This window comes from Athene cunicularia, assembly GCF_003259725.1.
Source record: "Athene cunicularia isolate RWA chromosome 4 unlocalized genomic scaffold, athCun1 chr4_part2, whole genome shotgun sequence".
Taxonomy (NCBI): Eukaryota; Metazoa; Chordata; class Aves; order Strigiformes; family Strigidae; genus Athene; species Athene cunicularia.
Window position 1 is genome coordinate 12,626,835 of NW_020799099.1, and position 14,209 is coordinate 12,641,043.

The following is a 14,209-nucleotide window of genomic DNA, read 5'->3' on the forward strand; positions in this document are numbered from 1 at the left end:
CAAAGCCTTTTAAACATCTAAACAGAAGTTGCCACCACGACCTGGAAATTTGATTTAGTAATAGGGGAAAGATATAGAGAAAAGTGACACAAACCTGAAGCTTACAACAGCCAGTCCAATGTTACAAGGATTTAATCTGTATAGCTACAAGATTGCGTCAATATGTTCAGGCTATCCCTAGTTAAGATCCTTGTGGTCCCTCAGATCCTTCCCCATGCCTCTGGGATGGTATGAGTAGCAGCAGCCATCTGCTATTTGCTGTGCCAACCTGCAACAGTCTGTATCTAGCTCACAAAAATGCTGTGTTTGAAGAAGGTTAGCATGGCAATGAGTATCTGTTTGCTTTTTCTTAGCTGTGCATTAAGGAAGACACAGGGGCAGAAACAGGGAGATGTTAAAATGAAGCTTCAAAAAAAGAAACCCTAATTCAACCTGGGAGAGGGCCGGCACAGAGGTAGTTGTGCAGATCTGGTATGTGCTGTGGATACAGACAGAAAAACGGTCTTCAAGTGCTCTGGAGTAGGGAGCAATGTTGCTGGCTCACTAACTGATTAAATGAAACATTGCCTTTCTGCAGGAAAATGGGGCCTTTGAGAGGTTCCCGTGCTAGCTGCTGTAGTTTATTAGACTATATTTAAGCAGAGTCCAGAAGTACAGTGTGCTGGCTTGTCTGGCTGTTGAAGCTAGCCTTTCTGATGACCTTTGGGCACCTTGGACCCTCCATGCACTTCTAGCAGTGGGAGGCTGATTACACTGCAGAGTATCTCTGACATCCTCCTTGGAGTCTAAGGGAAGTATAAAAATCTCCTCTGAGGTTTGCATTCTCCTGCCTCCTGGGCATATAAAAACTATTGGGATTTTAGACTCCTAAATCCCAGAGATTTTGAAACCTTGTTTCCCTGTGCAAAACACGGACTTGGTTATTTAAGAGAGTCAGACTGCCAACCTCCTGCAATCCCTGTGTAAGGAAATAGCTTCAGTATTGCTTGCTTTATTTGTCTACCATACTGAGTTAGGAAGGGCTGAGCAGTAGGCTTGCAAGGCAGGATCCAGGCTATGCTCAATCATCCTGCTCCAGATGCAGCTTTATGGATGAAGTCATTCACTCCCCCATCCTGGGCTCCCTCCCTTCTCTTCACCTCTTGCTGCCAGGCATCAGTCTTTTTATATAGCCAACACATCCATGGTGTAATTGCACTCGGTCTGGTTTAGTAAAATAAACAGACCAAGATTAACCCATTTACCTGGTCAGTCTCTGCTGCCCCAGTCCTGAACTGGTCTAGGGGAATGGTGATTTGAGATTGCTGGCAAAAGCAAAGGAGCTTGAGTACAAGCTGCATGTGGGGGTAACCCAATGATGGCCAGGTCTGGACATGAGCAGAGCCTCCCTTCACTCAGCTGCCAAAGAGGAGTTTCAAATTGGGAGCTATTATGGATTCACATCCTCCAGCAAGTTAGCATGGGGAAGGTACAAGGGACATGAACCATGAGGTATGCATGTGGTGGGTTAAAATGCTGTCATCTTGCTGAGCAGAACATGTAAAGCATGAGCATCCGGAACATGTGGGAGCAGTAGAGGCTGTAATTACAGGTATATGACAGGCCGGGTTACTGTGCTGGCTGCTGAGCCACTGGAGTTGTTTGAGCCTGGACTAACGTTGGTGAGATTCATGGTGTTAATAATGCACTTTCTTTGTAATGAAGGAAGAATCCTATTGTCTTCTCTTCTTTGTTTCAGTATGGTTTTGCTTTACATCTGTTGAATATTATTATTTTGTCTCCAGTTTGCATTAATTTTTACAAATTGGTCCCTACAGTGAGAGCCTGTATAAAGGTATTTTCTAAGCCTCCCTTAATGTCCCTGCATTTATATTTTGAAACTAATAATTAAAAGGAAAAAAAATATGTCCGTGGATTTCAGTCGTGATGCCAGTTGAGCCCATTTTCTCTCTTGTTGGTAACTCTCTGATCTGACTTGTACCCACAACAGACTGTGTTTGGGGGAGGGGAAAGTGTCGCTGCTTTTATTTCATGTGTGGCCTGATGGGAATAGTAATGAGAATGGCATAGCTGTTGCATTCCCCGTTAGACAGATATAATGCAGGCAGGCTGAATCCTCAATATACTGTCAATTCCATGCATTGTGTAGGCAATTAACATCGATACTGATATAATTAATGATGAGAAATGTTCAAGAGTTCAGGTGCTCTGTTCAGATGAGCACCAGAAGCTCAGATCCAGGCCTGTTTAGAAGCTGTCTGAGTGGATCTTATAACTAGATTTTGATGCTGCAAACCACATAGAGGCTGGGGCTTCCACCCCAAGTCTCATGTGTTCAGACCTCTAAAAGCTCTAGGAGCTGTTTTTATGGAAAATGAGCATCTTTCTTCCATCTAATATGAGCTGTTTAGTAAGTATCTCATCAAAAGACTTACAACTTCTCTATTTTAGAGATGCACTTCATGGGTTTATTTACAATAGATTATGAGTCACAAATTTTGAATTTATAAGGTAATGATTGAATTCTTTTTAGGGTGATCTCTGGACCAGGCAAAAATACAGGGGAGGAGGTTGGCAGTGGTGCCACAAGTAGAACTTGCTATCAAAGGCATCACCTCAATTCCCCTGTTTCATACCTTAAGGACAGAATCAGCCTATATATTTTCTGGAATTATGGCTATTGATCCTGCCTCAATAGTAACTGCATTTCTTTGGATGGATCAAAGAAACACCTGCAACTAAAATCCTCAGAGAAAACAAGCATATATCACCTAAAAAACCCAAAACCTAACCAAACCCCAAACCAACCCCTCACCAAAACAAAAGAACCCAACTTTGGTTACAAGTCTGGCCTGGCTTGATCCCACCAACCGTTAGGTTCTTCTAGAGTCAAATATGGAGTGGCTATGGCCAGTCCTAGAACGAGTTACATCGGTTGCCGCTTTGCTACCTCCAGCTGTAGGGCTTAGTGAACAGCTGGCCCTTGTAAAGTCCCATCTGCCACAGGCTCACATGGCTTGCAAGACTCACACAATGGAGGACTTGGGTATTTCTAAAACTGGAGAACAAAATTGTGTGCATCTATTTATATTTAGCCTGATGAGTGTGTTTAGTTGCTTCAAATTGGAGATACTTGAAAAAGCTAAGTGGGATGTCTAATAAACTCCAGCACTGCTCCTCTGCATCTTGCTTCATAGGACTAGATTATGTGCAGCAGGTTTTTTAGGTCCTGTCTTACAATCATAAACATCTATTTTTCCTATAAGAGGAACACAAGTCACTGTGTTAATGACTGAATTGTCAACTGTAAAAAGGGATGAAGAACAGAACTGAGCAGCATGAGAGTCATTTAAAGGAAAGCACATCACAGTGTGTGAAGTGCAGCACAGAAATGCTGCTGGTGGGACACAGTGCAGATTTTCTCCCTGCATGTCTCTCCTCAGAATGTAATTAGGTGTGTGCTACCACACGTGTGCCTAAAAAAGTTTCTTACTGACAAGAACAATTAAGTTGTAAAATAAAAAAAAAATGTGAACCAAAGAGAATTAAAGTAGTCAATGTTTTATTATCTCAAAAGAACTTTGATGTAGAAAAGTTGCATACAAACCAAATAATCTATTAAATTCACTTCATCTGTGGCCTGCTTGGTTTCAAAGGCCTTTGAGTACACTTTTACAAAGAAAGTTTTAAAAGTTCTTGTATTATAGGTAGCATTTAAAAAAATCATGACTTATTTATTTTTTAATGACTACGCATACCCCTTGCCTCTTCCTAAGTTAGCAAACCAAACATCTGGCTTTTAGGTTCAGTGATGCTTGGATCATGATCAAAGGGAAAGGTTGCCAATTAACCCCCCATGATCTCTCTACCATGTGTGTTTGATGCCATCTTTTTTCCATTTGATTTATTTCATGTGAGCTTGATATTAAATCCCTTACCAAATTCAGATTAGCCATGGCTTTACCATTGCTCTGACAGCACATCAAAGCTCTAGAGAACCCAGAAAGTTGACTTAACCACTGCCTGAGTCTTCACTGAGCTGCTCTGAGATGTATCTGTGTAAGCAATAAAGGGAATAGATGATATCTCTGCTCTGAAACTTTCAGAAAATTTAAATGGGTATAAGGTAAGACTGAACTAAATTTAAACAAGAAGTACTGTGCAAAGAGTGAGTTATATACAATTAAGAGGGGTTGTATGCTTTATAGAAAAATCACTAGAAAATAAGTAGCAACAGAGATCTAAAATAACTTGGAATAATTTCAGTATATATTTCAGCAAAATGAGATACACTGTGTTACTAAAGTTAATATACTTGCTATTTGTATTAAAATAACAACTTTAAAAAGTAGGGAGGCACTACAAGGCACATAAAACTACACTCTATTTTCACTGTTATGATTATTAGTTACCTTTGAAGCAAAGGAGCAAACGTTTTCTTCAGTCTGTCTTGGGGAGCTAAACTACTGTCAAAAGCATGCAGCAGTGTGGAAAACATGCAGCTGATGCTTGAGAGGAAGAGGGGAACGGTTCACAGAAGAACAACAAATGTGAATTTAGCTCTTGGGGACTCAAAAGGTTTTGTGAATGAGACTGTCTTGACCTCACTAGCCCAATAGGATAACTGTACCATGATGGTGCCCCTTCAGCTAACCTCATCTTCAAGGATGAGTTATTTGCTGTTATGAGGCTACACAGACTTATCACCGAGGTGTGGGGAGCACAAGTCAGAGATCAACCAGCTTGATTTTGTGGCGTGTCATTGTCATTACAATCATGATAACAACCAGTGGGCTGGGCAGGGCTTTGCTGTTGCTGTCTGGCACAACTCTTCACATGTCCTCTCTAAAGACATAGGTTGTTTCAGATGCTCTGATGCCTGTATAATTTCATCTAGTCTATTTTGTATGTTAAGGGATGATTTGGTACAAAATCTTGGGTATAGCAGTTGAAATTAGGATTATATCCCAAGGATTGATCAGAAATCAAGGAAAACTGGTACAAATCTTTGGACCCATGTCACGCATGGCTAGATTTTTTTCAGTTTCTCCTTCAAATACAACTGCCACCTTCTGGTGAGCCAATTCATAATTTTTCCATTCAGGAGATCTGGGGAAGCTATTTCTAAAATTGAGTGCTTTCTCAACATGAGAAGAAAAGAGTAAAGGAGGGAGTTGTGGTTTGCTGAAAGGACAAGCCAAGTTCTAGGGGTGAGGAAATCCTTCGAGACCTTGAGTAGGAGCTATATAGGATGTAGCCCCCTCCTGTGCTATCAGTTATCTGTAACAGCAGTGTAGACTTATTGACCGTTCTTTACAAAGGCAGTAGTACAAAAAAAAGTAAAGCATGATACTGTCATATAGGACGGATATCTCTTATAAAGAAAAAAGGACTTGTGTTTTAAAAGGAAGAAGGTCAGAAGAGCATAATACAAAATACAGAGCCAAGTGTGGTCACTTTCACAGCAATGGTCTGTTGGAGAAAGACCCTCTAGTATAAGAAGTATGGCATGCCTTAGATGATAGTTATGTTGTTTAAGGAGGCGACTGAGATCAGAGTTTGAAACGTTTCATTTTCATGCCTTGTATTTGAGTTGTGTCATGTGGCCAGATATGAAAGCTGATATATCAGCTTCCCCTGTATGGAGGATGGGACAAGGAGTGACAGTTTTAAATTACAACAAAGAGGAATTCAGGTTAAGTACAAAGAAAACATTTCTAACAGCTGGCTAGTACTGCTCTGGACTTGAGCCATCTGCAGAGGTCTTGGATTCTGCAGACTGAGGTCTTGCTTCAGTCAGGTATGTTTAAGTACATGTGTAAGTCTAATTTACCGCATTTGGTTTTAGTATGCAATGAGTCTAAGAATGTTTATTACCTACAGACTTTGAAGTCTGGGAATTTACTGACACAGTTGCTGTCAAATTTAAGCTTATGCATGTGGGTGGAAAGGCATATTCTGAGATAGAAAGGTATTTTATTTCAGCAGCTGATGGACACTATGAATGAGCGATGGCCAATATTATATCAATACTTAGTTTAAAAAATAAAACAAAACCAAAACAAATTTAAAGTCAAAACTCACAACTCTTAAAACACACTTATGATACTCACCAATATCCAAAACACAAGTCTGGTATAGGAATGGTTGAGAAGACGCACTGGGATTTTTGAACTTGCATCCCTGGCATTTTGAGTTTAGTTTTCCCCTAATGTACTTATTCCATGCCAGCAAAACTGTTCTGGTTCCTTTCCTTGAAAAAGATATTGGAAAAATCCACATTTTTCTCTGTACCCTGAGATTATGTTCAGCTGTTTCTACATTTTTGTTGTAGCACACTAACTCTTACCTATATCGCTGGAATCTTCCTCTCCAAAAACTTCCTTTCCCCCGATTAATTTATATTGGCTCTTTGCCACATGAATGAATACATCTCTCAGAACTTCCTGTTAACAATAAGTATCTCCAGACAATTTATCTTTGGACAAACCAACTTCCATAGGTGGATCGTCAAGTTTTCTTCTAGAGAGGTGTCAGAAGTCTTGTGCTCTTTAACAGTGAAATGGGCTTTGATCTTTGTTAACCATTTTTGGCCCAGATTAATTTGTCCTTTACAGTGGAGTGCTAAAATGATGGATCTGAAAGCCAGAATAGAGTTGGTATCAGACACTGAGCCCCTTCCAAAACACAGGGCAAAAAACTTCATTCTCGCTTACTCTTGTCAGTGAGCCTGGCAAACTTTCTTTACCTAAAACATATTTTCCAAGAAAATCAGTAGCCATAATCATATGAATTTAAAAAGAAAGAAGTTGCAGTATCTCTGACATGTCTGCTGTTTACTGTTTTTTGTTGTTTTAAAAATCTTGTGCTTTACTGTCAGATGACCTCTTCCAGCTTTAATTTCAACTGTGAGTACTCTTACTGCTTTGTCTTTAAGGAAAAAAAAAAAAAAAGTTGATTGCTCAAATGCTATTTCCAGTTTTTCAACAAAAATGAGTCACCCAGAGCAGGTGAAAAGCAACCCTGAAATGGTAACAGAGGTATGAACCTCAGTTAATCACCTGCAGCACCTCCAATGCATGTCTCCCCCAACTCCTACATAGGCTGGTATCATGGTTTAAGCCCAGAGAGAAACTGAGAACTACTAAGCCACTCGCTCACTCCTTCCCTCTCAGGGATGGGGAGAAGAAAATAAACCAGAAAAAGTAGGAAGTGAGATAAGGACAGGAAAAGATGATGCACCACTTATGGTCATGGACAAAAGACAGACTCGACTGGGTAATAAAAACCCCATCAAATTACTTTGAACATCAATGCTAATATAATAATCCAATAGAGTAAGACTGAGAAACAACAACAACCACATCTTAAAAACACCTTACCCCCACTCCTCCCTTCTTCCCAGGCTCAGCTTTGCTCCTGATTTCTCTACCTCCTCCCCTCCAGATGCACAGGGGTGCAGGGGATGGGGGTTGTGGTCTGTTGTTTCTGCTGCTTCTTTTTCCTCAGAGGGAGATCTCCTCCCCCTGCTCCAGCATGGAGTCCCTCTCAAGGGAGACAGTCCACAAACTTCCTCTCATGTAAGTCCTTCCTACAGGCTGCAGCTCTTCACAACCTGCTCCAGTGTGGGTCCCTCCCACAGGCTGCAGTCCTCCCAGCAACAGACTGCTCCAGTGTGGGCTTCCCTCAAAATTCCAGCCTTCTTTGGGGGCAACCATATGCTCTGGCATGGGGTCCTCCATGGGCTGCAAATGGGCATCTGCTCCACTGTGGACCTCCATGGGCTACAGGGGAGTCTCTGCTCCAGCACACCTTCCTTGCTCCCCCCTCCTGTCTTCAGCTGTCCTCAGTGTTCACATAACTGTCTTCTCACAACTCCAACTCCTCATCCTAGGTTCCCCTTCTTAAATATATTATCACAGAGATGCTGACACCATCGCTAATTGGCTCAGACTTGGCCAGATGTGGGCCTGGCTTGGAGCTGGGGGAGCTTCGAGAAGCTTCTCACAGGGGTCACTGCTATAGTCCCCTCCCCTGCTACCAACAGCCCACCACACAGAAACCCAACACAGCTGGGAAGCACAGGAACCCATGGGAAGGCTTTTAGGAGCAGAAGTTCCAAGAGGTTTAAGTTGCTCTTGGCTATTACCATTGACATTTTCACCTCTGGACCTGAGCAGGCAGAAGGGAGGGCACCTGGGAAAAAATGGGATGGGAATTTGGTGCTAGGTAGAGGCACAACAATGGGGCTGAGCACCTAAAAACCGCAGAAATTGTCCTGTGTAGCCAGACAGACTGTTTTCCCATGGCAAACTTCTGAAGGCAGTATTAAAGTTGGTTACAGAAATACAGACACTTAGAGCTCAGTTTTCAAAATCAGGTTCTTAATTCAGCAATTAAACACCTGCACACTGATTAGTTATTCAGAAAGCCTGTTGGCACTTACCTCTTTCAGTGGGTGTCAAGTGCTAATTTTAGGTCTAAGTGCAGATGTAGGTGCATGATCAGAGAGTTTCAAGATTGGAAACCAGACTCTTAACAACAACAGGTTCATCTGCCTGTGACTCCTCTGCACTGCACGGCAAAACCAACTGAGAACGGGGAGAAGGCAAGGAGTATGGAGCACAAACCAGCTAATAGCTGCTGTTATGAAACTGTCAGATGATGACTTCTGCCTGACAAGGAAAATACCGTTCTGCTGAACAGGGCAGCAGGCTCTTCAGCTCCAAAATTATGACATTTCCTTACTTTTCTTCCTTTTGGTTTCTGAACTATTTTCCAGTGCCTTCACCTGCAGAGTGAGCATGTCATTTAAGAGAGTATGGCACCTCCTGAACTCAAAGAGGCTGGTCACTGACACCCTTCTCCCATGGCGTAGAGGCAGTGTGTTAAGAGGCACCAATGTACTCTACCTACCAAAGGAGAAGTGAACAAAAAGCCTGAATGCTGCAGTCTGAAAGAACAGAGGAAAAGAGAGTAAGAAAAGACAGGCTGCAAAATGAGACGTTGAAGGTAGCAGGGCAAACACAGCTCTTGATCTGGGGACAGATGGCCTACCATTTCTAGCCTGTGCTTCAAGATCCCCTAGGAGATGTGATCATGTATTTTCTATAAATCCAGGCTGACACATCAATAGCGTGAACTACATATATCACAGAATCGAGGTATGGATTTCTGCCTTATTCAATGTAAACCCAAAAAGAAAGGCAGCCTTGTCAGCCTCACGTTAATATCTGCTGGAACATTTCTTGGGTGAAGGAAAGAAATCAGTTTTAGGTTGTGAAAGGGGGGGACTGTATTTCTGCACAGACCCAGCCAGACATGGACTGAGAAAAAGCAGCAATAATTACAGTGTGTAAGGCTCAGGGCAGGGATAAGACGCCATAAACATATTTGTGCTGGACCTCTTAGAGGCAAAAGAAAAAACAACAAACAAAAGAGCTCACTGTGCTATAAAGAGCCTTGCAAAACCCAGTAGATTATGATAGCTCCTCTCCATAGAAAATTTAGCTCTTTTAAAATGAAAACCCCTTCTTAACCAGAGCAGGGTTCCTCACTGGGATGAACAAAAGGCTGAGTTTTGTGCCTGAAAAACCCAATTTACTGCAGTCTCAAAGGGGAGAGGAGGTGCTCTGATGGTGCACTACCAGAAGTGGCAAGACTCCAGCCTCTCACTCCCCATGGGTGACAGGAGGATGGGGAAAACTAATGACCTTCCTTCTATCAAAGGGTGTGGCACTGCCTCCCAAATAACAGGGTGTCAAAGGCTGAAGTGGCATTTTGGAAAGCTGACTGGGTTGGCCCTGGCCTCAGCAGAGCTGGTTCAGCACTAGTGTGCTAGGAAGAACACAAAGAAAATGTTGCTTGGGTGCTGTGGGCTGCTGCACCTGCAGCAGCGTGGAGCCTTGACACCTCATTTGAAGGTTGTAAAGGTGAAGATTGTTGTCCTGTAGGGTCAAGATTTAGAGTTTTAATAGCTGATATTCATCAACATTTACCAAAGCAACATCTAACATGCAGAACCAGTCCATGACAGAGCCAGCAGACCTTTGTTTCTGTTTAGGAATCCTTTTCTCTTGCAGTGAGGGGAAAATTAAACAGGAGGACCTACTTACTTCTCCTTTGTTCTTCATCTGCTTACTCTTCCCTACCCTTTTGTTTATTCCTCACCTCTGTTTTGAGTCTTGGCACTAGCCGCTTAGAAGTGTGTGTGACATGGATTATGGGCACCCAGAGCTGATGGAGAACAAAATCCTGTTCTCAGCAAATATATGGGGAGCAACCACAGCCAGTTGGATTGATGGAAAGAGGTCTATGATGATTATCAGTAGCTTAGCAGTGCCAAAAATGACCTTGCCAAGGGCAGAGCCCCAGTGAACCTGACACTGCTACATATCCGTGTGGGAGCTCTCCCTCTATTCAGAGAGTTTGTGCTCAAAGCAGGAAAGAATGGGAGAGGAAATTGATTGATTTATGAGGAATCACTGCAGGGTTAGAACATTTGTTACTATTTGAAGTCAGGTCTCCTTTCTCCAAATCACATAACATATTCTAGAAAAGTCATCACCTCCTTGTCCTGTGTCATGCTGGTACTGCTGAGCCTTGAGTAGATGCCCTTTCATTTGGGACTGTTGGTGCAACAAAACTTCAGTAAAAAAAAAAAAAAAAAAAAAAGCCCTCAGTTCTTAGACTACTTGTTAAATCCCACCATAGCTAAATAACATCTGGCTTTCTATAAATATAGCAAGCCAGCCATTAACAGTGGGACTATTCACTGTTTACAGAGCTGCATTTGAAAAGAACAGAAATGCAAAGTATTCATTGAAGTCTGCAGAGCATCTGCCTGCAATAGACTTCTGATAAACCCTGCCTTACACTCCAGTCATCTTCATATTCCAGTATTTTCATATCTTGTCTATGACTAGCTGTCTTATTTTCCAGAGGCACAGGCATGTTACTTATGCAGGCAACATGGGAGTTTCTAATGTACACAGAAATTTCTTGTGTGCAAAACAACATCCTTGGACCCCTGCTTCTATTTAGATATGTGCAGATGGTCCATCAGACCAAATCAGCCTTTTATCCAGGTAAAGCCCTTTGCTGGATCAGGACAAATAAACACAAGTCATGCATTACATCAGGGATTTTTTAGAAACATCTTAGTTGTCATCACACTGCAAATCCCAGCCTCTCAGTTCTGCATGGAGAAAGTCAAGACAAGGTCTGTGTGCAAGAGCAAGGATCTCCATCCTCTGAGGCAGAGCATCTTTATAATCCACAGTACCTGTAATATACAGTTAATGCACTAACACAGCAGTCCGTCCAGGAGTGGGCTGCCCAGCCAGACAATTTCAAATAGGTATTTTAAATCAGGCTTTTTTGTACACAACAGAAGTAATACAGCCTGGTTTTCACTGCCCTTTTCCTCTGCAGCTATGTTGATGCTTAATAAAGCTCATTGGACATTTTCCCAGGGTCTAAGGAGAGGGAGAAAGAAAAAATTTTCCCTGCCTACTACACAACTCTGTCACACACACATAGGATCTAAGTGAGTGTGAGAGATTCATCTGTTCTGTTCAGATAAAAACTGTCAGGTTAAAAAGTGTCCTTTGGATGGAAAAGTAAGGGTACGTACAGTGGGATTCCATAACTATCCCTACCAGAGAAAAATCAGACGGGAAGGGGATGTTTGCAGCCAATGATAGAAGTGCCTGGCATGAAGACACAGTTCATGCACAGTAAATCGGCAGTGGTTTCTCACTCAGTGGGGCTGCTACATTAATGATATTTCCCAGCGGGGTGCTTCACAGGAGGTGGCACAAGAGGGCTGGAGTAATCGCTTTTTGCTGTGAGAAATGCCAGAGAGCTGGCGAGGCTCCTAGCTGCTCTTGCAAAGGTATGTTCACCTGTGTCAAGATGGGCAGCCTCCGGCACGTGTTGTAATTATGCTTAGAAAATGGCATTTAAGGCACTTGAAAAGGTGTTTCTAGCTGTTTCCTTTTCATAGTGAATAGACACAGGGATGGATCCTTGAACATGTTTCTGCCTGCTCCGTGTTGCTCCCATCAGTCTGACCTCCTTTTCTGTAGCATCAGAGGTAGGAGTGAGGACATGTGTCTCCCAGGAGGAGGGAGCCTTTCTGAAGGAGCATGAATTGCTTTGCAAGGCATCAGGGAATGGATGGGTGTGAACTCTACTGCACCAAACTACTGAAACACAAGAGGAATCTGAGGGTCCAGTTCTGGGGCTTGGGGTTGGCTTTTTTTTAGTTTTATACTGCCATCCATGGTTTCTGAGCATCTTCCATATGACAACAATTAGTAATTCTAATTAGTAATTGTACAGTCTGTTAAATAAATATCCTTCAGGACTGTGCTGTCTCACGGCCAGAATTTTCAGTATCACAATGGTAGTGCAAGGCAGAAAAATGCCTCTTTTCTGGTGGATGCTGCTGGTGATGTGTTTTCTGATGGTATGGACTGGCCAAGTGTGGGAACTGGGAATAATACAATCATGAAGTACATCTTCCAGGTGGTATTGTGACAGCATTACCAGTCTATCCACAGACATGCCAATACACACAACCTGAAAGCTTTTCAGGCTTTCAAAAAAAAAAAAAAAAAAAAAAAAAAAAAAAAAAGCTGCTTAGAAACTTCTCAGTAGAAATAAAAACACACAAACAAAAATTCTAAAGGAAAAAATAACATGGATTGTACCCAGGCACAAAATCTGTACAACAGATATCTTGGGTGCAGTATGTTTATGGGGTGGAAGCTGTAGACATTATGTCAGTTGAATAACTGGTTTTATCACTGGTTTTGCTACTTTCCTTTAACCAGCTCCTCTCTTCTGTATTGTAGCTTAATGGAAATACCAATGAAGATGATGAGATACATCCTACTGACTTCAGTGATCTGTGGATCAGGTTAGCAGCCTCCAAAGTGCCTACAGGTTGGACATCCTATCTCAGGTAAGTCTGGGAGGTTTTACTGCCACTGTGGATAGTTATCAGGAAGTTCCCATCTATTGCTTTCTTCCTGGGACACCTAGTGCAGAGGTGTAAAGGGAGTAGTACATCCTCCTGCTTCATGTCAGTCCAGCAAGGAAAAACTGGGACAACTCTGAGTGGCCCTGGTCAGACACAGGTCAGCTTATTTTTTTAACCTGTGCTTGCCCTTGGCTATATCATGCACCACGAACCTGATGAGATCTATGGTGGAAAGTGCCCATGAACTGAGCTTGTATAGGCTGTGCTCTCCTCTCACACTGTGTTCAAGCAGGAAGATGTGATGCAGGCTGAATGCTCTGAAACTCAACTCAGTAGCAGCAAGTGTGATAAAATATGCACTACTTAAATACTGTCAGTAAATCAAGGAAAGCTGTCAGAAATCAGTGTAACTTTTGATGTTTAAAAAAGTAATGGTAGAAGTTATTGCAGTTTTATGAATTTGAGAGGATATTTTGCTTTTATTTTAATTATTAATTTCTTTCACTGCCAGCATGCTCTATTATGGAAAATAAAACATGGTCATGAAGATATTATATATTTGAAATTAAATAGGAAATTGGCATAGAGTGATAAAAAACAGTAACTGAGAGTGTTTATCACAGAATCATCTAGGTTGGAAAGGACCCTGGAGATCATCTAGTCCAACCGTTCCACAGTTTCCACCTACAGAATAGCACAGTTTCCACCTACAGAATATCCTTAAGCTCCAAATCGGCCCTACTCTTGAACACCTCCAGGGATGGGGACTCCACCACCTCCCTGGGCAGCCCTTTCCAACGCCCACCAACCCCTTCTGGAAAGAAATGCTTCCTAATATCTAGTCTGAACTTTCCCTGGCGCAACTTGAGGCCATTCACTCTTGTCCCGTTGCTTTCTACTCGGCTAAAGAGGCTCAAACCCAGCTCTCTGCAGCATCCCTTCAGGTAGCTGTAGAGGGCGATGAGGTCTCCCCTCAGCCTCCTTCTCCAGACTAAACAATCCCAGTTCTCTCAGCCGCTTCTCATAGGACATGGGTTCCAGACCCTTGACCAGTTTTGTAGCCCTTCTCTGGACACACTCGAGTCATTCAATGTCCTTTTTGGAGTGAGGGGCCCAAAACTGAACACAGGAATCAAGGGGCGGCCTCACCAGTGCCCAGTACAGGGGTCAGATCCCTTCCCTGTCCCTGCTGGCCATGCTATTGCTGACACAAGCCAGGAT